This window comes from Giraffa tippelskirchi, chromosome 14 (genome assembly GCF_054371585.1).
Source record: "Giraffa tippelskirchi isolate mGirTip1 chromosome 14, T2T-mGirTip1v1.2.pri, whole genome shotgun sequence".
In the NCBI taxonomy this organism is placed as follows: Eukaryota; Metazoa; Chordata; class Mammalia; order Artiodactyla; family Giraffidae; genus Giraffa; species Giraffa tippelskirchi.
The window spans coordinates 50,197,520-50,222,640 of NC_137288.1; the positions used below are offsets into that span (position 1 = coordinate 50,197,520).

The 25,121-nt window shown below is 39.3% G+C and overlaps 1 protein-coding gene and 1 long non-coding RNA gene across 6 annotated transcripts in view; one reads left to right on the forward strand and one right to left on the reverse strand.

The window, feature by feature from the left end:
* LOC145534450 (uncharacterized) overlaps positions 1-18,688 on the forward strand; it is a 343,726-nt gene extending 325,038 nt beyond the window's left edge. For all 5 annotated transcript variants that reach the window (XR_014074620.1, XR_014074630.1, XR_014074614.1 and 2 more), the window contains one exon: positions 16,646-18,688. This is a non-coding gene — a long non-coding RNA (uncharacterized LOC145534450). The remainder of the gene's footprint in view (positions 1-16,645) is intronic.
* DLGAP1 (DLG associated protein 1) overlaps positions 1-25,121 on the reverse strand; it is a 762,891-nt gene that overhangs the window by 427,032 nt on the left and 310,738 nt on the right. The window lies entirely within an intron of this gene.

The following is a 25,121-nucleotide window of genomic DNA, read 5'->3' on the forward strand; positions in this document are numbered from 1 at the left end:
AACTATAAAGTTTATACTGTGACTCACTGATTTGTTCCTGTTGAGATGAAATCATTTTTGTACAGATCCCAAATGATCTACCATCTCTAGTTACACTGAAAGAATCCTGATATAGTAAGGAAACGGACTTAGGTATTTTAAAAATGATCACTTAAATATTAAGTATATTTAAGATAATTGATTTTTTATGCCAAAGAGCCAGTCTTTTCTTAAAATGCTTTTAGTTTTTATTAGATAAATGTGTATTTTCCAGACTAGCTTGTTTGACTCTTCAGTTCAATGTATATGGGGAAGAACAGTTTGTCTACATAATACAAATGTAGCTTTTTGGCCATCCTATGAATTAATTTGCCAGGAGAGAAGTATCAGTAACCTCAGATATGCAGATGACACCACCCTTATGGCAGAAAGTGAAGAGGAACTAAAGATCCTCTTTATGAAGGATGAAAGAGGAGTGTGAAAAAGGTGGCTTAAAACTCAACATTCAAAAAACTAAGATCATGGCATCCAGTCCTATCACTTCATGGCAAATAGATGGGGAAACAATGGAAATAGTGAGACTTTATTTTCTTGGTCTCCAAAATCACTGCAGATGGTGACTGCAGCCATGAAATTAAAAGATGGCTTGCTCCTTGGAAGAAAACTTATGACCAACCTAGACAGCATATTAAAAAACAGAGACATTACTTTGCCAGCAAAGATCCATACAGTCAAAGCTATGGTTTTTCCAGTAGTCATATGGATATGAGAGTTGGACCATAAAAAAGGCTGAGCACTGAAGAATTGATGCTTTTGAACTATGGTGTTGGAGAAGACTCTTGAGAGTCCCTTGGACAGCAAGGAGATCAAACCAGTCAATCCTAAAGGAAATCAACTCTAAATATTCATTGGAAGGACTGATGCTGAAGCTGAAGCTCCAATACTTTGGCCACCTGATGTGAAGTGCTGACTCATTAGAAAAGATCAGGATGCTGGGAAAGATTGAAGGGAGGAGGAGAAGGGGATGACGTGACGAGATGGCTGGATGGCATTACCGACTCAATGGACTTGAGTTTGAGCAAACTCCGGGAGATAGTGAAGGACAGGGAAGTCTGGTGTGCTGCAGTCCATGGGGTCACAAAGAGTCAGACACGACTGAGCAACTGAACAACAAAACAAATTAGTTTATATCAGCTTAGTTTAAGGGATTATCGGATCTTTTCCAGGATTTTTTGCTCTAACAGAAAGAGTTATTAAAGAATACCTCTATCTTACGGAACTAACCAATATGCTGAGATCAAGCCTATGCCTGTGTATGGAATCTGCAATAGGCGACACATACGCACACTTGCCATGTGTACATGTGAGTATCCCTTGAAGCTTGAAATTCTACCAACAGCAAATTATATACCCTTTCTATCAAGATTAGACCTCATGGTTTCCTGTTAAAATATTCCTAGACAGGGTTATCAATAAGATGAAGAAGCAGAGGTACAGAAACATTTCTTTAGCTATGTTAGAGGGAAGAACTGCTAAATTTTGCCCAGATATATGTCTGATGTATCATCAGCACTGAAAAAAAATCAGAATAATTAAAAAACAATAATGAAAAATCTAACATTTCATTTACTGACAGGCACTACTAAGGTATACATTTTTTAAAGCCATGAATAAAAGATAATAGTCAATAGTCACTGTGACTTCATGAATGATTTTGTAGATATTTTTCCTTTTCTATGTTGTCACTAACCTTCACTTTCAAGTGAGAGAATGATAAAGTGTTAAAGTAGAACCATCCCTTTCTTGCAGCCATAAATGAAGTCAGTGCTTGGTTAAGCCACGCTTTTAATCCAGCTTTAGTCTAAAGGAAGAAAAATAATCTGGATCCCTATTTTGAAAACTTGGCCCAGAATATAAATCCGGGCACAAACACACCAGCACTGGTCTCTATTTGCAGTGAATGTCATGATGAGTCTCAATCGCATTTTCAGGATGTAGTCCAACTGATACAGCTATTCCTGTTTACTTAATAGAAAAACCTATCTCCTGTTTCCCTATTTGCCCTAAGGTTTCACTATAAGAATAATAATACTTGCTCTTAAAACAGGAATTCATTCATTCTATAGACTTGGGTATCTGTTACATGCCGGGTCCCCTGCTGGGTGTGTGCTCAGTCGCTCAGTCCTGTCTGACTCTTTGTGACCCCATGGACTGTAGCCTGCCAGGCTCCTCTGTCCGTGGGATTCTCCAGGCAAGAATACTGGAGGGGGTTGCCATGCCCTCCTCCAGGGGACCCTCCCAATCCAAGGATTGAACACAGGTCTCCTGCACTGCAGGCGGAGTCTTTACTGTCTGAGTCACCAGTTGGGGGGAACCCTCAAATGAACTAGATGCTACCCACCCTTACCTGCTGTGACCGCCACATGTTTTTAATGCCTTTGCTCTTCCAGGAGAGAATGACTAGCCCTCCAAACCCTGTTAAGTGAAGCCCAGCTCCCACAGAAGCTGCCAAACAGAGCTGGTGCTTTAATGGTTGTTTTTCACATGTTCTTAATTTCGTTTTTCTCAACTCCAGAAGTTTGAAATTAAAAAAAATATATGGACTTCAATGCAGCCACTATGGTGAATAGTATGGCGGTTCCTTAAAAAACTAAAAATGGAGTTACCATATGATCCTGCAATCCTACTATTGGGCATATATCCAGAGAAAACTCTAATTCAAAAAGATACATGCATCCCAATGTTCACAGCAGCACTGCCTGCAAAAGGGAAGACATGGAAACAACCTAAATGTCCATTAACAGATGAATGGATGAAGGAGATGTGGTACATACATACAGTGGAATATTACTCAGCCATAAAAAGAATAACATAATGCCATTTGCAGCAACATGGATGGACCTAGAGATTATCATACTGATTGAAGTAAGTCAAAGAAAGATGAATACCAAATGATATCACTTATATTTGAACCTAAAAAATGATATAAATGACCTTATTTATAAAATAGAAACAGACTTACATATAATGAAAACAAACTTATGGTTACCAAAGGGTATAGTGGGGGGGATAAATTAGGAGTTTTAGATGGACATATGAACACTACTATATTTAAAATAGATAAACAACAAGAACCTACTGTATAGCACAGGGAACTATACTAAGTATTTTGTTATAACCTATAAAGGAAAAGAATTTGAGAAAGAATATATATAGCTATAAATGAATCATTTTGCTGTATGCTTGAAACTAACACCACATTGTAAATTAACTATACTTCAATAAAAAAGACACAAAAATATGAACCTCAGATAAGCAGATTATCTTGAGGAAAAAAATAAACTTTTGACTCCTACAAAACATCTTTTCAGTTAGGTGATAAAAGGTGTTTTTTTAAAAATATTAATAACAATGTTGGAATAAAAATGGATCCGAAGAAAATACAGGAATGCAAATACACTCACTGAAAGGGGAAATATAACAGAGATTACATGTCATATATGGCTGTTAAGTTTGCTGAAAGCCAGAACAGTTCCCCCATGACAGTTCCCCATGGACTTGACCTGGAAGAGTTATGGGGCTTGATCTCAGCTGTTGTGTCTGAGACCCAGATGGCCAACCTCTGAGACAATAATCCAGAGGTGAAACAGAAACCAGGAGGTGTGATGGGACTAGGTGGAGGCAGAAAGATCAGGATGCTGGGCAATTAGGATAAAAGCACAAACCCACCTGCCTGCCCACCTGCCTTCTCTAAGTACCTCTTGAGCACTGACCAAGTGACAAGCACGATTCTGCATTCTGGGGATGGAGGAGGAAATGAGATGACTGGAGGATGCATAATAATTATAAAGGACCCTGAGCCTGGAGTGTGTGCAGGGACATGGCACTGACCCTGTCCAAGGTCAGGTACATTCACCCTCCATATGCCTGAGCATTTCTTGCACATGTTGCATTTGATACCTGCAACAACTCAAGGAGGTATCATTGTCGTAACCATTCCACTAATATGGTGACGGTCCTTCAGGGCATTAGGTAAAGCCAATGGCCCCTGATCACACAAGTGACCCAAGATTTGGTTCTCTTGATTCCAACGACCCCTTTCACTTTATTTTTGGACTGTGATGCTGCCATTTTCAGTAGAACACAAATACCAAATGAAAAGTTTTCCGAGTGGCTCTTTACTTTCTAAGATTAGCATTTCCTACCTGAGTCCTATTTGCTGTGATAATAAATGTAAACAAAAAAAACTGTTAATCTAACCACAGGCACAGGACATTCCTTGGATTCTTTCCATGACCCTCAAGGAATTCCTCAAATTGACATTTTACATTGCCAGGCAGATCTATCAGAAGTAGTTACAGAAAACAGTTACTTTGCTTTGAAATAATCGCTTGCTATGAGACAAGTGGTCTTATCTTGAAAACAGCCCAACACAGACACCCCAAGATGAGTGAATCTGAATCTGCTTCCTCATGGTGGGAGATGAGTCTAAAGGTCAGAATAGCACCTCAAGGTCAAAACAGCACCTCTTCTTTCCAGACTTTTGGCATCGACAACATCAGGTAAACACGGACTGTCAGGTTCTTGTGGCTACAGCGGTGCTTCCATTTATAAAAGACAAAGGTGGTTCTTAAGTTGATTCTCCTTGATTTCTGCACCGCCAACCCCCTCCCCCCACCCCCATCAAACATGCATACACACTAGTTGGGCTAAGCTGAATTTAGTTTAAGTGCTAGGAAAAGGCTTTGAAGCCATTGTAAACCATTCCAGGTGTTAGTGGTTTTTTGACGAAGAGAGTCACACAAATGTCCCTCGCTCTTGCAGTGTGAGATACCTGGTCTTACACATCATCACACAGCCAGAAGAAAACAGGAGTAAAAAGTGTTGCCTCCAGAAAATAATGAGGCCAAAGTTTTCTTCTCTAGTTTAGAATGCTTTTTGCATTTTTCAGGGTAAAATACTGAAACCTCCAAATATACTGGGTCATAAATACATGGGGGTTGGGTGTTACCAGAGGATGTAAAAAAGCACCAGAAGAGAACAGTTGAGAGAATAGAAACTTCTAAGTCTACACCACCTTCTAGAGGGCAGGGCTCTGATTCTACACAGTCACCTCTGTTTTTGGAAACTAGAAAAATCACCAAAAGGTCATCTGAACACTTCATCAGCTAAACAGTTATCTGCTGGCAGCACAGGCAGAATCTGCCCACCAATGCAGGGGATGCAAGAAACGAGGTTCGATCCCTGGGTTGGGAAGATCCTCACTTAGAATAAGGAATGACAACCCACTCTGGTATTCTTGCCTGGGAAATTCTATGGACAGAGAAGCTTGGTGGGCTATACAGTCCATGGCAGTCACAGAGAGCTGGACATGACTGAGTGACGGAGAACGCGCAGCACACATCTGTTTAATAGCACCCAAGTCCCTATTTCTGATTCTTTGCTCCCACAATGACTCTGGGCTGCAAGAGAAACTCCTCAGACAAACCACGTACCAGAAAGGAGATGCAAAAACTTGTTCCCTGGTCTTAGTCCTGGAATATCTCACAAAATAAATGCATCGGTTGGCATCAGGTCTTGTGAGTCAGACTGAGGGTTCTGGTACTTTCCAAAGTTAAGAAGTAATCGTCATTACTAAGATAATGAATTCCAGGGGTGGAGGCTCAGCCCCAGTGATAGTGCATGAATCAGCTGCTACCGTGGCCACGCCCCGGGGAACAGATAGCACCTGCTTCCTGGAACACCCGCCTTTAAGATTCAATGTCAGGTGAACCCTGGACCTGCGCAATCCATCAGTGGCTAGCTAATGGGAGTCATCATGCTTTTTTGGGGTAAAAGTATGGAGATTTTGGAAGGTTTTTTTTTTACTATGTAATGACTGTAAGATTACTATGTAATGCCTGAATCTCAGTTTCCCTGTGTAAAAAAATAGGAATAACAATCTACTGTATTAAGCTTAAATGAAATGGCATATTTTACTATATAGTACAGAATCTGAAGCACAGTAAATATTCAAAAAAGCATTCATTCTCACCCAGTCCTTCCTGTCTCCATAGGGGAAGGCAAGTTCTATAATTCTTGTTCATACAGAACCACTTGCTATACAAAATGTTCATTTATTTGAGATCAATTTCGAATAGCATGGCTGAAAACATAGAGCTGTAGCAAAAGAGAAGATCAAACATACCTCTGTCTATGGCGACTCGAGTCAAGACTCTCCAGCTCAACAGCTCTGGGCAGAGCTTGAGGAATAAGTGACCTTGAATCTGACTTACTTCACTAACAGCTGAAATTTAAAACCATTCTTTGTGTGGCCTTCATGATGGTTTTGCTTAAATAGCACATGATGGCAACGTCCTCTCTAAGCGGCCCTTGGTAAGCCAATCAGTTTCAGTCTCGTCTACTTCAATAAGAAAGAAAGAAAAAAAAAGCATTCCAAACTGGAGAAGAATCAAGTGTGTTTCTTTCCTAGAAACAGCTGTAAAGTCGACCCAAATAGAAAAATCTAGAAATAAACGCAAAGCTGATGGGAACATTCTAAAAATTCCACTTGTCCTTTCCCTGATGAGGTGCTGTTAGTGCAAAGGCGGTCTCAGGCACATGAATTTTTAATCACCAAAGGTCACCCAAAGCATGTAAATCTACAGGGGCCATCTCTCTGTGTGGTATCTATTACCTACTATCCATTACTTTTAGTGTGTGTGTTGGTCGCTCAGTCACATCTGACTCTTTGCAATCCCATGGACTGTAGCCCACCAGGCTCCTCTGTCCCTGGTATTCTCCAGGCCAGAATACTGGAGTGGGTAGCCATTCCCTTCTCCAGGGAATCTTCCCAACCCAGGGATTGAACCCAGGTCTCCTGCATTGCAGGCAGATTCTTTATCATCTGAGCAACCAGGCAAGGCCCACTTTTGTGGCTCTACGCAAAGTGTAGTTTTAAAGAAAAATAAAAGCATGTGATGACCCATAAAATGAACATGTTGAGAATGGCACTGCCTCGATATTTTCCACGGAGACCAGTGTCCTAATTGGCTTGTACACTTCAATTGGCAGCAGACCTTGGACAGCACAACACACTACACCATGGGCTGAAATGACATGTCACATCAAACTAAACAGGAGCTTTCATGAGACTAACAGTGGGACCAGCAGGTGAAGTCCGTTTCCCTTTCATCGCTTTATCCTCCTCACTCCTGTATGAGCATATTGATCTGTTTCAGGGAATGAGGTATTTGGCGTAATCATGATTTCCAGATTATTGAGGTTTAACCTTGAAGCGCTGAATCCTTTCACTAGAGGCATTTGTGATGAGCTTCCTTAAATGCATCTTGTGTTTCCTAGCCTTGTGAATTTGATGTGCTGATAAAGGCCCTCTAATCTCCTCTGAATGACTAGTTATTCATGAGCAAATAGTGACAGAATTTTAGAGTAGGGAAAAAACTCAGAAATAATTTCATTCCCCAAGCCCATGTCCATATTTTATGCTTGAACTTCACAAATGCTGAGTGACTTGCTAATTAACAGTCATGTAGATATTATAGGAGCTCACCCTATAATCTGGGTTTCCTAATTCCAAATTTCAGGGCTTTTTCTTGTACACAGTAAATCCCAATTATACTAGATCTTTGCTATGTGCCTTTTCCTTTGCCTGTCGCATTCTACCCTTAGATTCACATATACCTTACCCTCTCACCTCCTTCAGGGTTTGTTCACAATTGTCACCTTTTCAGTAAGGTCCTCCCTGATGGTTCTATTTAAATTTGCAATCCTCTCTCTGCTCTCTGGCATTATTTTCACTTTTCCCAGATTTGTTTTTTGACTACGGCATTTGTCACATTCTAAATTTCTATATATGCAATCTACTTTATTTTACTTTATTTCCTTTAGCCACTAGAATGACAAATCCATGAAGAAAAGGTTTTTGTATGTTTTATTTTTAACTCTATTCTAGTGCTAGGACAGTGCCTGGCCAATAGGAGGTGTTGAGTGAATAATTATTAAGTAGATCACTAACCTAAATGATTAAAACTTCACAGAAATTTGGTATGAATAAGTCTGGTGTTATAATGTTTGTAATATAGGACTTTCTGAGTTATTATCTCTCATTGGTGAAGAAAGTTAAGAAATTATTTGCTCAAAAACCCAAATTATTTGTTAAGCAAGGTCCTCCAGTTAAAGAAAAGTAAAGCTGAATTTCAGCTGGTCGATCTTTAGCATAAAATTTCTTTTCAGACAATAGAACAAAACATACGCTGCATTTACAAATATATTTCTACCAAACTACTGAAAGCAATGATGCCTGTGCCATCAACAAAAATAAAATGATGACCTACTTAGGAAAATCCTCTCTAAGTGTACCCAGTAGGTCTGTCTGCCCCCAAAACAGTCTTTCTTGTTTGTAGGGAGTTCATGTGGCCACTTTAAAGTTAGTTGATAGGAAATCAACAACACTGTTTGTCAAATAACTATTTGTAAAAACCCTACGGTTGCTAGGTAGTTTAAAGAGTGATCTTCAATAAGGGACATAAAAGAGCTTTACAGCAGTGAGTTTCAAAGGAGGATGAGTCTTTGAAAAATCTGATTGAAACTAATGAAAAATATAATAAATATTAAGCTGTTCTTTGTGGTTTCATTGTAGGGGATGATTACAAGGAACTCAACTCAGTATCAATAAAGAAATTAGTAAATTGTTGACTGGAAAATGGTGCTTCAACTAAAATGGTAACTATAAAGGGCAACTTAGAAAATAACAGTAAATTCTTTATGTATTTGAAACCACATGTGGTGACTGCAGCCATGTAAAAACATGCATGTGGACAAACTTGAAGGTGACATTATGAGTAAGATGCAAAATGATTTATTTCCCCCATTTTCCCAGCTTTGACACTCTATATTATGCTTTTTATATAATATAGACTATATTATATATAGAATAGATATTATATATAGAATAGATTATATTATATATAGAGTATTTGATACTCTATAACTAATAGAATAATAATAATAGAAACATACTGATTATGGAGCATAAGTGATAGCAGTTCCTCAGGTAACTAAGGAAAAGTTGGTTCATATGGAAGGAAGTTACTGACATTTTTGGACTGACATTTGAAAGGGATTTCCCAAACTGTGTCTTCAGAATTTTCCATACTGTACTGCTGCTGCTGCTAAGTTGCTTCAGTCCACACACAAAAGGGACATGAGACAAATGAACTTATCTACAAAGCAGAAGATTCAAATGCATAGAGAGCAGACTGGTGGTTGCCAAGAGGGAGGAGGTTGGGAGAGGAATGGATTCAGAGTTTGGGGTTAGTAGATGCAAACTACTATATAGACAATGGATAAACAACAAGGTCTTACTGAATAGCACAGGGAACTATACTCAATATCCTGTGATAAGCCAGAATGGAAAAGAAGGTGAAAAAGAATCAGTTCAGTTCAGTCGCTCAGTCGTGTCCGACTCTTTGCGACTGCATGAATCACAGCACATCAAGCCTCCCTGTCCATCACCAACTCCCGGAGTTTACCCAAACTCATGTCCATTGAGTCGGTGATGCCATCCAGCCATCTCATCCTCTGTCGTCCCCTTCTCCTTCTGCCCCCAATCCTTCCCAGCATCAGGGTCTTTTCCAATGAGTCAACTCTACGCATGAGGTGGCCAAAGTATTGGAGTTTCAGCTTCAACATCAGTCCTTTCAATGAACACCCAGGACTGATCTCCTTTATGTATATATAATTGAATCACTTTGCTGTACAGCAAAAATTAATACAACATTGTAAATCAACTATACTTCAATTTTAAAAAAGGGATGTGACATTAAATAGGATTTTTACCCCTACTGGAGATTCATGATACAACTATTAATTAAAGGCTCTGAAAATCTCTGTTGTAAAATAAATGATTCAGCTGCACGTTACCTTCCCCCTCGATCATTTGACCAAATGCCATTTCCTTCCTAGTCTACCTGTGAATAGCCTGAAAGGCATCACTGTTTTGGAGAACACAGCTGGGGAAGAGCACGGTAAGCACAGAGCTACCTCGGTGTTTCTCCAGTGAAGTTTCAACTATAAGAAAACATAGAAGAAATCAAAGGGGGAAAAAAAAGGAAAGGGAAGAGGTTGAGTGGTAGTTGGGTCCAGGTTTCTTCATTCTTGCAGGGGGGTATCTCAGAAAGATTAGTCTTATATTTAATTGTTGGGGTTGGGAGGCAAAGAGGAAACTTCCCTCTGAAAAAAGGAGGAGCCAAATAAAAACCTCTCCATAGAGACCTTGTACAGCAGGGCTGAGTCAGTTCCAGGGACAGGTGATCAGGTCACACTGTTGGGAGATGAGCCACTTGGAAGTCAAAGACTTAGATATTATAAAACAGAGTCAGGAGCTACAAGGAAGGTTCTGGAACCTGTGTACTCCTAACATACTCTGTACGCACGAGAGCATTACTCATTCTCCCTGGGATTGTTCTTAATGGGCTGTAAGCTCCTTCCTTCCTCCCTCCTTGCCTTGTCTCCCCTACCCGCACCCCCCGCCCCATAAGCTTCTTCATCACATCAATCGTCATGATCACCTTTGTATCCATAGTGGCTGGGACTCAGGTGGTGTTGAACAAATACAAATGAAATTAACAACAGAAAGAGTTAATGAATGAATGAGTGTTCTTGTGCTCTATAAAATATTGGACCAGATAAACACATTTTTCCAACTGAAGATCTTTAATAGTCCTTAATAAATGTTCCATATTTCTATTAGATTGGAAAGTACTAGAATAACAGTTCTTCTTAGTAAAAGTGTTAGCCACTCAGACTCTTTTTCCGCCCTATGGCTGTAGCCTGCCAGGCCTCTCTGACCATGGAATTCTCCCGGCAAGAATTCTGGAGTGAGTTGCCATTTCCTTCTCCAGGGGTTCTTCCCGACCCGGGGAACGAACCCAGGTCTTCTAAATTGGAGGCAGATTCTTTACCATCTGAGCCACCAGGGAAGCCTCAGTAGTGCTTAGCCCTTTCCTAATTTTTGTTCTGCTGATTATGTTAAAATTCATATTTATTTTTATAATATATGACATTGTGAAACATTCAGACATTTCGGATTAAGCGAACTCATCTACCAACAATGATGCTGGAAATCATGCAGGTGGTTTGACACAAAAGATCACTGTCTTTGAGGTCTTTCTAGTTAAGGAAATATGGATTACTGACATTTTTAGTGGCTGCAGAGGATTCCATAAAATAGTTGCTGTAAGCTATTGAATTTTTCCCTGCCGAGAAGACACTTAGGGTGTTAACGTGACTTGCTATTAAGAGAAATGCAGTGGTGAACATCTTGTATTCTAGATCAGATATTGAGAAATAAAATTTTATCATAAATTTAAAAACTGAAACACTGCCAAATTGCCATCCCCCCAAACGGCTCATTAAATTTACACTGCTGCCAGCAATGGAAAGCTCATGCATTTTCTATACTTATACCAAAATATTTTTATCAAATTAAATGTTTTTATAATAATTTGAGTGAAATATGCTATCTTATTTTGAACTTCTCAGATAACTGCTGAAGTTTAGCAAGTTTTTATATAGAATTTGTCACTGTATTATTTTCAGTTAACATATTTTTGATCATGTTAAAAATACAAAAACCATGTCATCACTATAAGTTATCTAGCCTTACTGCCTTATTGTAAGCAAGACTGAACCTTTAAACTGTTCACAAAACTACAGTTATCTATTCATGTGATTCTGAAAGATCTCCAGCATGGGTTTTAGAATCTTCCTTACTGAGACGTTAAATACCTTACAGAAAAGTTGGTCACCTTTCTGGACAAACAGTTCTTACTCCAAGAAAACATCACTTCTTCCACTTTCTAAGTGAATCTCCACTCACTTGTGTTACTGTACTATGGACAGAGATGCCGTGTCTACTTCTGCAGCCTTTATGCCTAGCACAGGACTTATTACATTGAGAACAGATAGACTACAATTGTAATAGATTTAGCCACTCGAGCACAGTAAAAACTTTCAAATGCTAGAAACCACCTTCTTTCTCTCCCTGCTTTTCTCCACCTTAAACTCTAATTCTACTGTTGTTTGGGAAAAAAAAAAAAAAAAGGCTATAGTCCTGTGCTGTTAAGTAGCAAAATCATAATCACAAGTCAAGAGATTATGATCGAAGTGTAAAAAGTTATCAGTTATCTGAACATAATGGCACATAAAAATCTCTTTATAAGCAAAACTGAATAATGTAGACAGTTCTTGGGTATAAGAGGTTAAATAGACACCTACAGGTATTAAGATATTTTAAATACACACTCACAACATCCTGAATGGTCATCAGATGGTATAATTCTGGGTATTTTTTGAACTAATAATTTTTTGGAACAGGGATTATTAAGGTAAGAAAATTATTACAAAAGGAGAAACACAGTTGTTGATTTTTTTCAAACTACAATATATTTGTCCTGAACAATTCTATAATTTTAAACAATGAGTTTGCTTTTATTTTTAAAAAGATCATTATTAAGAAGAATGCAAATTCCCATTCCCAGTGTTTAGACTTTCAAATACTTTGCTTCCTGTTAATGTTCTGTCAAAGTAATTTTTAAATTGCTAAGCATGAAAATAATTTTCAATATACACTACTCATTATTCACTGATTTGGTGAAAATACATGAGATAGTTTCAGATTTCAAGAAAATTTAGGTACTTGAGGTATTTTAAAACAAATACAGTTTAGTTTTTGGGGGCTTCGCTGGTGACTCTGTGGTAAAGAATCTGCCTGCCAATGCAGGAGACTCAGGTTTGATCCCTGGGTAGGGAAGATCCCCTGGAGAAGGAAATGGCAACTCATTCCATTATTCTTGCCTGGAGAATCCCATGGACAGAGGAGCCTGGCAGGCTACAGTCCATGGGGTTGCAAAAGAGTCGGACAAGGCTTAGCAACTAAACAACAACATAGTGTCCTTTAGCTCCTTGAATAACATAACTTGAAAGCCTTCTAGTTTCTAAACTTCTAAACAACCTCCCTGAACTTCATAATCAAGTGTGAAAAAGCTCAACGTGAGAATCTGGAAGTTCCATTCAGATCTGGGCTCTGACCCTAAATGCCCATGCAACAAAGGGCAGTTCTTGCAATTATTTTTCTGAACTTTGGCATTTTACTGAACAAAACAAGGATTTATCTAGACAGAGGGAAACTCCATTTTCTTGATTTGCCTTCCAACAGTTGAAAAAAATCAAGAGATTTCACACAAGGACAAGTATTTCATGTGCTTTTTGAAATCTTGGGTGAACCACCAATGTGAGTCCATCAATCCTTCATTTTAACCACCAGCTGGAGCCAAGGGACCACTGTCCACTATGGGGCACAGACATCTTTGCTGATTGATAACGTTGCCTTTGCATCCACTTGAAGAAATGTATGTTATTTTTATTATTCATGTGCTAAGTAGCTTCAGTCGTGTCTGACTCTGTGATCCCATGGGCTGTAGTCAGTCAGGCTCCTCTGTCCATGGGATTCTCCAGGCAAGAATACTGGAGTGGGTTGCCATTTCCTTCTCCAGGAGGTATTCACAGGTATCTGTAAAAATCTGAACAGTCTTAATTAGCACTTAAATAAAGAACAGTGTCTTGAAGAAGCATTAAGAAGCATAAGTCATCAGATAGAAATAGCCTTAATATATTTGAGATGAAATTTACAAGAAGGAACAGTACGTGTCTCTAGTAACTCTAGAGTCCATTTTTTTTTTTTTAAGAGTCTATTAACTCTATCTGTACTCAAGGCATTTTTGGCATGATCGTAGAAATATGTATGTGAGTAACATAAACCTATTATTCTTTTAGTAACTAGCTACAGGGCCATTTAATATTTTCTCACCTCAGATTTTGAAGTATGTTGACTCTTAGAAACCAGTTTTTAACTCCAACTTCCATTTACAGCTTTTCTTGTTGTTGTTCAGCCGCTAAGTTGTGTCTGACTCTTTGTGTCCCCGTGGACTGCAGCACGCCAGGCTTCCCTGTCATTCACCATCTCCCAGAGTTTGCTCAGCCTCATGTCCATTGACAGTATTTCTACACCATTACTTCCTATTTATCTCCATATTATACCTACCTCACTCACTTTGAGTGCACTGAAATATCCTATATAACTGTTAACACTGTACCTATAGTTTTCAAATTGTAATTGGAACAAGACTGTTCCTGTTCTCTGTACAAGTCTCCACCTGGCTGTTTTACTCTATCAGATGAGATTTTCTTTCTTTACAACTACAGAGAAAAAGAGTATCTATTAAATTACAGGTTATAAAGGTATCTGAGTCCGTGTTCAAGATACTGAAATGCAGTTAGTGAAAGCATGTAAGTCAGGTGCTTTGTTTTAAGGGTGTTTCATATTTTATGCCATTGATGAAAAAAATGAATTAAATTTCCAGGGATGGAAAAACATAAAAATTGATCATTTGCTCCACAGAAAACACTATTTTAGTTGAGGGGAGATAATAAAGTTTTACCTCACCAGGTTCTGGGTCATAGGAATCTTCCAGAAATAAGTCAGTTGAGCTGAGAACAACAGGAAACTGCCACTTACGCACTCTTTAAAAAGCTTGTGCTGCCTCAAAGCCACCTACTCACTTGACACTGTACCAGTTGCTAATGGTTTCAGGCTAAGGGTTTTGTCTTCATCAACAAGAGATCGCCTCTTTCCAAATCAATCACGTCCCACTGGCTAATCTGATGCTACAATACAGGTCTCAGTTCTGTTGTGAAAATCCTTAACCACTTTGTCTATCCAATTTCAGTGACAACGGAGTCAACATTCACAGTTCACGTCCACTTCTGGGACAGACATTGCTGGGAAAACCCAAAGGCATCACTCACGTATCCTTTGGGAAAGATTAGGGTTTAGTCATTTGTTTTTCAGTTATGGAAAAACAGGCCATAGACCTTTAAAACTAGTAGTTCTCTATGAAAGCTTTGAAAGGTTTTTCTTAAGCCGATTAGATAGGATTGTACAGACCCAGTCCTGAGCATGAGGGAATGCTAGAAAGAGCACAGCTGGTCCCCAGTTTCAGCGTCTTTTAAAAGCAGCTGTGTTAAAAGCCATAGCAGGTGTGAGGAGAACTTGAAAATGAGTCTTGCTGGAAAAGCAGTGCATTTGGAAATGTAGCATCTGGGCAGGGTACTGCATGAAGAAATTTGAGTTAACACCGACTGTGGTGACCCCACTCCCAGACTTTATAGCTCAGTTTACTTGAGTAGAATATTCCTCATTTCCCTACCAGTACCTCTCTCATGGCTCAGCAGGTAAAGAATCTGCCTGCCAGTGCAGGAGACACAGGAGATGTGGGTTCGATCCCTGGGTCGGTAAGATTCCCTGGAGAAGGGGAATGGCAACCTGCTCCAGTATTCTTGCCTGGGAACATGGACAGAGGAGCCTGGTGGGCTACAGTCCAGAGGGTCGAAAAGAGTTGGACACGACTGAGCGAATAAACACACACATAAGCATCTCTCTCCTGAGGCCCCTTAAAAGAGAACAGGGATGTCACCTTGTAGATTCTTTACCAAAACATACATGAGTATTTGCATCACTGTGCATCTTTGTTTTAAGTACTATTTCAAGAGAAAGGAAAGCCGGTCACACTGACACAAAGCTTGTGTTTAGCTTTCTGGATCTCTTAGTACAGCATACACATTTTAAGCCTCAGCTGGGTACCATTCAATCCACTGTAATTTGAAATTTTGTTGTTTTTTTTTTTTCAGTTTGTGACAAAGTGGAAGTTGAAATTTCTCAGAATAGAATTCAGCACCAAAATAAAGAAAGCTAAACAGAAGTATTCAGTAAAAGAAAACCAGCATTTGTTTCCTCTTCAGTATGTTCTATCCTTCAAATTCTAGTAACATTTTCTTTGTTAATGCAAAATAACATGAAACTGCTTTGGCATGATAGAATTCCTTTGAGAATTCGGTAAATTGTGAACCCAATTTCCATTACTTCAGACTAGGAGATTCCATGTTGGACAGGGTAACAAATAATTCTCCTTGCCTATCGACTTATGCTGCGACTTATGAGAACTGATCATTGGCTGGCACTGACATTCAAAGGCAAAGTGAGTGAACCCTCACCACGTGCACTGGAAGGTGAAATCTTAACCACTGGACCACCAGGATAGACAGAATTGGTCCCTGGATACAGCTGTTTAATGCAGAGAACACAGAGTAAACTTACACATTAGCTGAAGAGGGAAAGACATGGTTAATCATATCCCTAAATCTCTTTTGATAGTCTTTCAGTGATAAATTTGCTCATTCTGATAACTCTGGATACATAATTAAGCAATGCAGGCATAATCCCCATAGATCTAAAGAGTGATTTCTCATTGTGGATATCAGAATTACAAAGAAGGAAATTGATCCTACATCAGAGCAAGAGACTTGGTAATACATTTAAACCAATATTAAATAATGGCTCAAAGATGGATTAACTCTAACTTATGATGCATTTGGTGGATTCTGGTTGTTGCCTCATGCCTTGATGAACACACCTCACACACGGTGCTGAGGCTGGGAAACCACAGTGTGCTTCTTGGATCTCGAGTCATTATCAAGGACTTGCTACTTTCTGTCCTATCTGATTTTTATTTGGCTGTCCCAGCATGATTCTTTTTTTTTTTTTTTCCAGCTGCATCGCATAGCTTGTATGACCTTAGTTCCTCCACCAGGAATCGAACCCAAGCCCCCTGCACTGGAAACACGGAGTCTTAACAACTGGACCACCGGGGAAGTCCCTGTTCCAGCATCTTTGGGTTCCTGAATACTCGATGGCGGCTCACCACCCTCCCTTTGGAGGACAGTCTGGTTATGGTTTGATACCAGGTTGCCCTACTTGGGTTCCAAATATATTAACATATATTTGGTTCCAAATACCTAGTAGTTTATCATTTGGACTTCTGGACACTCAAATGGTTTTCAGCCATTCTTTCAGCCAGTGTTGATAATTTTTAGTAACTTATTTTCATAGATTCACATAAACACACACGCTTAAAGGCTTATGTGTGGGCCTTGGTTCTATAGTACTTATGAGTCATTTGCAGCCAATAGCAGAGCCCTAAAGAGAGCAGTAACAGAAGAACAAGAATGAAAAAGGCTGCAGACAGTTCTAATTTTTACCTCCCTCCATTTCAAATGTTTTATAAAGTAGGCTTATTTAAACTTTTCGTTTTCTCTCTTTAATAAGCTATAAAATCGACAAAAATTTTGTTTGAACATAGAGAAAAAGAGTAGTTAAGGGTCTAGACAGTCCATAAACAGTAACTAACATTGATTAAATAATAAGACTCAACATAGAAAATGTTTTCAAAGTGCTTTATAGGTGGTTTTTCCTTTTGTTATTTTTTCCTTCCTTTTCCTTCCCACTACTGAGGCTCATTATCAGATACTGTAAACACGAGGGAGTCTTGTAACTTTACCTAGAGTATGAGCCTTAGAATGTAAAATGGTAATAACACCAATTTACTTATTGAGATGGTTAAATACTATGCAAAAGAAACAGTGATAAAACAATAAGCAATATTTTTAACACTATTTTACATGCATTTAATATTTCAATCCTCATAGTATTAAGAGGATTACATGCAAAATCTCTTTGTGTAATGTTGCAAATATTAGTTGTAATTATTGGAGATATATAACTTTTGAGTTAGTGCCATAAATTTATGTATTGAGGACATAATAAAATTTAGAAAAATGCCTTCCTTTATGTTAGCTCCTTTCAACTGACCTGGAGAAGAGCTTTGTATTCAAGAACTCCCAATGGGGGCAAATGAGCATTTAAAATAATGCTGTTTTCTAAAGACATTTAAAATAATATGCTGTTCAGAACAGCTATAACATAGTGATCAAGAGTTCAGACTCTCTGGATTCAAACTACATGTTCACCACTAGCCAGCTGAGTTCCTAACCCTCTGTGTGTATTAGTCCTTGGAACACCTTTCACAGAGGAGCAAGACAAGTGGGAAGTATCCCTCTTAGGCTACTGTTACGAGGGTCACATTGTTACAGGACTGCGAAACACGGAGCAATGGTGAATCCATCAGGCTCCCTGTTGAGAGAGCCTACCCAGGGAGTTTTTTTCCTCCACTAGGCACCATCCGCAAAGGATTCGGGCCACTCGCTATGCATCTCTGTTTGGGAATCAGACAGTACATTTCTTACCATATTAATGCAAGATACAAAGAGGTTAGCAATAAAGTTTAAAGAAAATCTTAGTTTGTGAATCTCTTTTAAAAGACAATGCTGGAAATCCCAGGTTGCTCTTACTGTGACCTTGGGTAGAGGTGCTGAATGGCACAAGCAATATGCTGATTTTTATAGAAAATTGTCTTTTTTTTCATTCCATTGTGTTACATAAATGTTTTGAGGAGACTGACACTTTTTAACAACCATGTGTCCCTTTAAAGGAGAAAAATAGAGGACATAAATGTTCCAAAGATTGATGTGCCAATTTTTTAAAAACAGATTTGCCATTCTTCCCATAATACTAGAGTGGACAATTCTGAGGTTGGTGAATTTCATAACGTATTATTATAATCATTCGAGTCGCTTGGAAAGGTTATAAAAATCAAGTGCCTTTAAAGTCCTAGTTAACATAAGTAATATTCTTTTCTTCATTCACCATAAAGTGTAACATTTCACATTTGTGGTTTAATAAAAAACATCAAACTTCTCCAAATTCCCCTTAAATAATGTACTGCATGATATTTGCTGAAATGATGAAGTTTGTATCTGCAAGACTGGAATTTATAGGCAGTTTATTTTTCACCAAGCTGAAGACAGCCTTCAGAAAGCTGTATTACAAGAGTTTTGTGGTAGGCAGATCTAAAGATGGCCCCGTGGTTATTCAATCAACCAACAGTCTAGGTGCTGCTGTAAAAATAATTGTTGTTGTTGAGTTGCTAAGTCATTTCCAACCCTTTTACCACCCCATGAACTGTAGCCTACTAGGTTCCTCTGCCCGTGGCATTTTCCAGGTAATGGAGTGAGTTGCCATTTTCTTCTCCAGGTGATCTTCCCAACCCAGGGATTGAACCCTCATCTACTGCTTGGCAGGAGGATTCTTTACCACTGAGCCCGTTTAAAAAGAGGAAAAAAAAAAAAAGTTAGGCAGCCATCGTTAGTCTCAAGTCAGGTGACCTGAGACTATGAACCTTATCATCTTGACTTAATCTAATCACATGAACCCTTTCAAAGGCAGAAAGGAAGTCAGAGAGACCAGAAGCACAGAAGCAGTCAACATACCATTGCTATTTTTGAAGACGGAGGAGGCCACAGCCAAGGAATGCAGTTATCCTCCAGAGGCTGAGAAAACTACTGGCCAACAGCTAGCAAGGAAGCAGAAACCTCAGTCCTGTTAGCTGCAGGGAACTAAACTATGCCAATAACACAAATGAGTCTGGAAGCAAATTCTTCCCCAGTGAATCCAGGTAAGAGTCCAGGCCAGGTGACACCTTGATTTCAACCCTGTGGTACCCTAAGCAGAGAATCCAGACAAACTGCCTGGACTTCTGACTGACAGACTTGGAGATGCTTGAATGCTATTCTAAGCCACTAAGTTTGAGTTAATTTGTTCAGCTACAGAATGCCAATACAGATTCTGACACCCCTATGATTATTAGTTAATCTACTTAAAAAAATACAGTTCAAAGCATCAATGCAGAAAATGTCTTTTAATTTTTACTAGTATGCGAACTAAACCATCTCAATTTTCCCCAAAGACAGTCCTTATTGACTAAAATATCCTAAAATATTCAAAGCTTATATATGATTAATAGTTAACAGTAGAAGAGAGGGTGATTTTTCTTTCTAAAAGATTCATTTGTAACATTTGAAGTTGACACAAAATATAATATTTTACATTCCAACCACTAAAAATATGTTTATAGCTCTACCCAACAAAAATGTATACTTTACTTTTTCTTTTGATCTTTTTCTTTGAAAGCAGAGGGATAAGTAGAGCTCTCATGTGATTTTTTTTCATTACTATAGTAATATTTGCACATATTTAATTTCTACTGGAAATATTTACTACAATATCATTTCTTTACCACTATAGGCAATACAGTGAAATTTAATTAAAGGAAAGCATTTGCATAGTCACTCTGGTTGGACCTTATGCAAATACAGAAAATGACAAGTCTGAAATTAATCACCAACTGACTGACATTAAAACAGAAATTTACCAAAGCAGGGATGTATGAGTCATAATAGTATCTAATTCCATGGTTCCTGAGCAGATCCCCTTCTATAGTCTGATGAAACTCACACTTATTTATATTAAAACCCTCCATCAGACCATGACTTATATTTAGCTCCATCATAAAATCTCCAGGCAGAAAACATTCTCTATGTGGAAGATTATAAAAGGATGATCAGTTTTGATGTAACCGAGCTCTTATTTTCTGTCTTTCATCTCTGTAGATGGTCTTGGAAAGACAGGCACATTTTGTTTTTACATGTCAATGTCCCAGACTTCATCTAATAAGTTAGAGCAGCCAAGCACAGAAAGCTTTACGGACCAATACTCTGGTTTATAATATCCACTGAGCAATCTGTTTTTCCCTTTGTGTGTATCTTTCAAGGATACACCAGAGCAACAGGACTACTACATCTCAGGAAAACTGACTGAGAGAGAGAAACAGCTGAGTCAGATGCTTGATGGTGAGACTCTGATTTATCTCAAGTGTCAGTAACTGAAGGCTGTGTGCATGTGGGGAGAAATCGATACTAGTTTTGAACGGTGTCTTAGAAGTGAATAATGAAAGCTGCTAAATCACAACCAAACAGTTTAAAAGCACTGACAATTAGCACTAACTGTAAGCTAAGTAATGTAGATGGTATCTTCTGTACTATGTATTGAATGCAGTAAATGGGCGCCATCGGTGACAGGATGGAAAACTGGGATAAGCAAATAAAAAAATGAGAAGAAATGGCAAGTTCCACTCTGGCAAACCAGAATTCTTTCAAAAATTTTAAATCAAAGGACACCACATTTCTTACAAGAGGCAAGGGCAAAGTACAAAGGACAGGTGATATTTCTTTTCCAGGGTCTATTAAAATCTGGTTTCTCTTTCTTACAGAGGTCAGTCACTAACGCCTGGTTTGGGGGCCATTCATGGTTGGACCACCCCAGAATGAATGGACTCTGAATGCTGTTCAGGGCCTCACAGAAAAGGGGTTTGACTTCCCATCGTAAAAAGCCATGAATAATCTCTTCACACCCCCATTTGATGGCATGAAATCAGCATGTAATTAAACAGACATTTCCCCAGATGGGCCACTGTTGAGAATCAACAAGAAAATCTCCAGTCCTGACCTTGGGTAAACTGAAGCATGTCTCCAGGAAGGAGTTCTGGGAATCTGCACGAGCACCAGGGACATGTTGAGTCTGACGACTGGGAGGGAGGATCCAGGAAATACTGCATATGAACCATCTCCCTGGAGAGTGAAGAGCTCTGACAGAATGTGGTCCACTGGAGAAGGGATGGCAAACCACATCAGTATTCTTGCCTTGAGAACCCCATGAACAGTATGAAAAGGCAAAAAGATATGACACAGAAAGATGAACTCCCCAGGTCGGTAGGTGCCCAATATGCTACTGGCGAAGAGTGGAGAAATAACCCCAGCAGAATGAAAAGACAGAGCCAAAGCAAAAACACCACCCAGGTGTTGATGTGACTGGTGATGGAAGTAAAGTCCAATGCTGTAAAGAACAATACTGCATAGGAACCTGGAATGTTAGGTCCATGAATCAAGGTAAATTGGAAGTGGTCACACAGCAGAAGGCAAGAGTGAACATTTTAGGAATCAGTGAACTAAAACGGACTGGAATGGGTGAATTTAACTCAGATGACCATCACTGTATCTACTACAGTGGGCAAGAATCCCCTAGAAGAAATGGAGTAGCCCTCACAGTCAACAAAAGAACCCGAAATCCAGTACTTGGGTGTAATCTCAAAAATGACAGAATGATCTCTGTTCATTTCCAAGGCAAAACCATTCAATATCACGGTAACCCAAGTCTATGCCCCAACCAGTACTGCTGAAGAAGCTGAAGTTGAAGGGTTCTTTGAAGACTTACAAGACCTTCTAGAACTAACACCCAAAACAGATGCCCTTTTCATTATAGGCGTCTGGAATGCAAAAGTAGGAAGTCAAGAGATATCTGGAGTAACAGGCAAATTTGGCCTTGGAGTACAAAATGAAGCAGGGTAAAGGCTAACAGAATTTTGCCAAGAGTATGCACTTATCATAGCAAACACCCTCTTCCAACAACACATGAGAAAGCTCTACGCATGGACATCACCAGATGGTCAATACCAAAGTCAGACTGATTATATTCTCTTCCGCCAAAGATGGAGGAGCTCTATATAGTCAGCAAAAACAAGACCAAGAGCTGACTGTGGCTCAGATCATGAACTCCTTATTGCAAAATTTAGACTTAAATTGAAGAAAGTAGGGAAAAACCACTAGAGATCATTCAGGTAGGACCTAAATTGAATCCCTTACAATTATACAGTGGAAGTGACAAATAGATTCAAGGGATTAGATCTGATAGAGTGCTTGAAGAACTATGGATGGAGGTTTGTGATACTGTACAGGCGGCAATGATCAACACCATCCTCAAGAAAAAGAAATGCAAAAAGGCAGAATGGTTGTCTGAGGAGGCCTTACAAATAGCTGAGAAGAGAAGAGAAGTAAAAGGCAAAAGAGAAAAGGAAAGATATACTCATCTGAATGCAGAGTTCCAAAGAACAGCAAGGAGAGATAAGAAAGCCTTCCTCAGTGATCAATGCAAAGAAATAGAGGAAAACAATAGAATGGGAAAGACTAGAGCTCTCTTCAAGAAAATTAGAGATACCAAGGGAACATTGAGAAACCTGTATGTAGGTCAAGAAGCAACAGTTAGAACTGGACATGGAACAACAGACTGGTTCCAAATTGGGACAGGAATACATCAACGCTGTATACTGTCACCCTGCTTATTTAACTTATATCAAGAGTACATCATGTGAAATGCCAGGCTGGATGAAGCACAAGCTGGAATCAAGAGTGACGGGATAAATATCAATAATCTCAGATACACAGATGACACCACCTTTATGGCAGAAAGCGAAGAAGAACTAAAGAGTCTCTTGATGAAAGTTAAAGAAGAGAGTGAAAAAGTTGGCTTAAAACTCAACATTCAGAAAACTAAGCTCATGGCATCTGGTCTCATCACTTCATGGCAAATTGATAGGGAAAACAATGGAAACAGTGAGAGACTATCTTTTGGGGCTCCAAAATCAGCTGCAAATGGTGACTGCAGCCATGAAATTAAAAGATGCTTGCTCCTTGGAAGAAAAGCTATGAACAACCTAGATAGCATATTAAAAAGCAGAGACATGACTTTGCCAACAAAGGTTGGTCTAGTCAAAGCTATGGTTTTTCAGTAGTCATGTATGGATATGAGAGATGGAAAAGAAAGCTGAGTGCCAAAGAATTGATGCTTTTGAACTGTGGTGTTGGAGAAGTCTCTCGAAAGTCCCTTGGACAGCAAGGAAATCCAACCAATCAATCCTAAAGGAAATCAGTCCTGAATTATTCATTGGAAGGACTGATGCCAAAGCTGAAATTCCAATACTTTGGCCACCTGATGTGAAGAACTGACTCATTGGAAAAGATGCTATGAAAGAGTGAAGACAGGAGGAGAAGGGGACAACAAAGGATGAGATGGTTGGATGGCATCACCAACTCAATGGACACGAGTTTGAGCAAGCTCCAGGAGTTAGTGAAGTACAGGGAAGCCTGGCATGCTGCAGTCCATGGGGTCTCAAAGAGCAGGACACGACTGAGCGACTGAACTGAACTGAACCACCTCCCTTCCCCACAAAGAAAACACTCAGCAACAAACATAAATGTACATGAAATAACTATATTCACAGGAAGTGAATAACAAGACAACTTATGATCATGGATCCAGGTGGATTTCCCAAGTCCATGTTACATGCTTATCCCTTCTAAGGGATGGGTGGGTCTGTTCTCGTGGGCAAGACTGATCCAAGGCCCGTCACTCTTACCTTACTAACTTAATTGTTCCACTCACTCAGGTCCCGTAGTCTCTCCTTATCACAGGGTCTTAGCCTCTTAATTACATTCCATGGATCCCTCTTCTAACCATCTCCCACCTCCATTTGAAAAAAAAAAAAATATATATATATATATATATAACTTTCAGATGCATCCAAAATAAAGGGAAAAAAGGAACTGATAACTCTTTGTACTCTTTCAATAATTACTGATCATGGGCTTTCAATGTCTAGAATGATCCACATTTTGAGTTTCTAGGAAGCAGAGATCAAATTGTAGCAAAGACTACATAATGTGTAAAAACATTTTTGTTGTCATAAGCTTTATTACCACATTTCCCTTCTACCATTTAATTAATGTAAGGGACATATCAGTGTTGTCTGGCCTCACTGTGTGTCAGGCACACAGACTTGCGTTTGCTAACATTTTTACTCCATTTGTGTCAGATATCTCAAGACATGGGGCTTCCCTCATAGCTCAGTTGGTAAAGAATCTGTCTGCAATGCAGGAGACCCTGGTTCGATTTCTGGGTCGGGAAGATCCCCTGAAGAAGGGATTGGCTACCCACTCCAGTATTCTTGGGCTTCCCTTGTGGCTCAGCTGGTAAAGAAACCGCCTGCAATGCGGGAGACCTGGGTTCGATCCCTGGGTTGGGAAGATCCCCTGGAGAAGAGAAAGGCTACCCACTCCAGTATTCTGGCCTGGAGAATTCCATGGACTGTATAGTCCATGGGGTCGCAAAGAGTCGGACACGACTGAGCGACTTTCACTTTCACATGACATATACTACCCTGAGGAGAAAACCTGGGTCAATGACTTGCATCCAAATCAAGAACTGAGCTCTCGGCTTATCAGCCATCAAATGGCTTCTCCCATTACACTGCCTAGGTCTGAGGGGGAACTAAAGCTTCTACTTGGAGACTTCAGAGCCATCCCAAAGAAAAAGAAATGCAAGAAGGCAAAGTGGTTGTCTGAGAAGGCGTTACAAATAGCCAAGGAAAGAAGAGATAAGACAGGCAAGGGAGAAAGGGAAA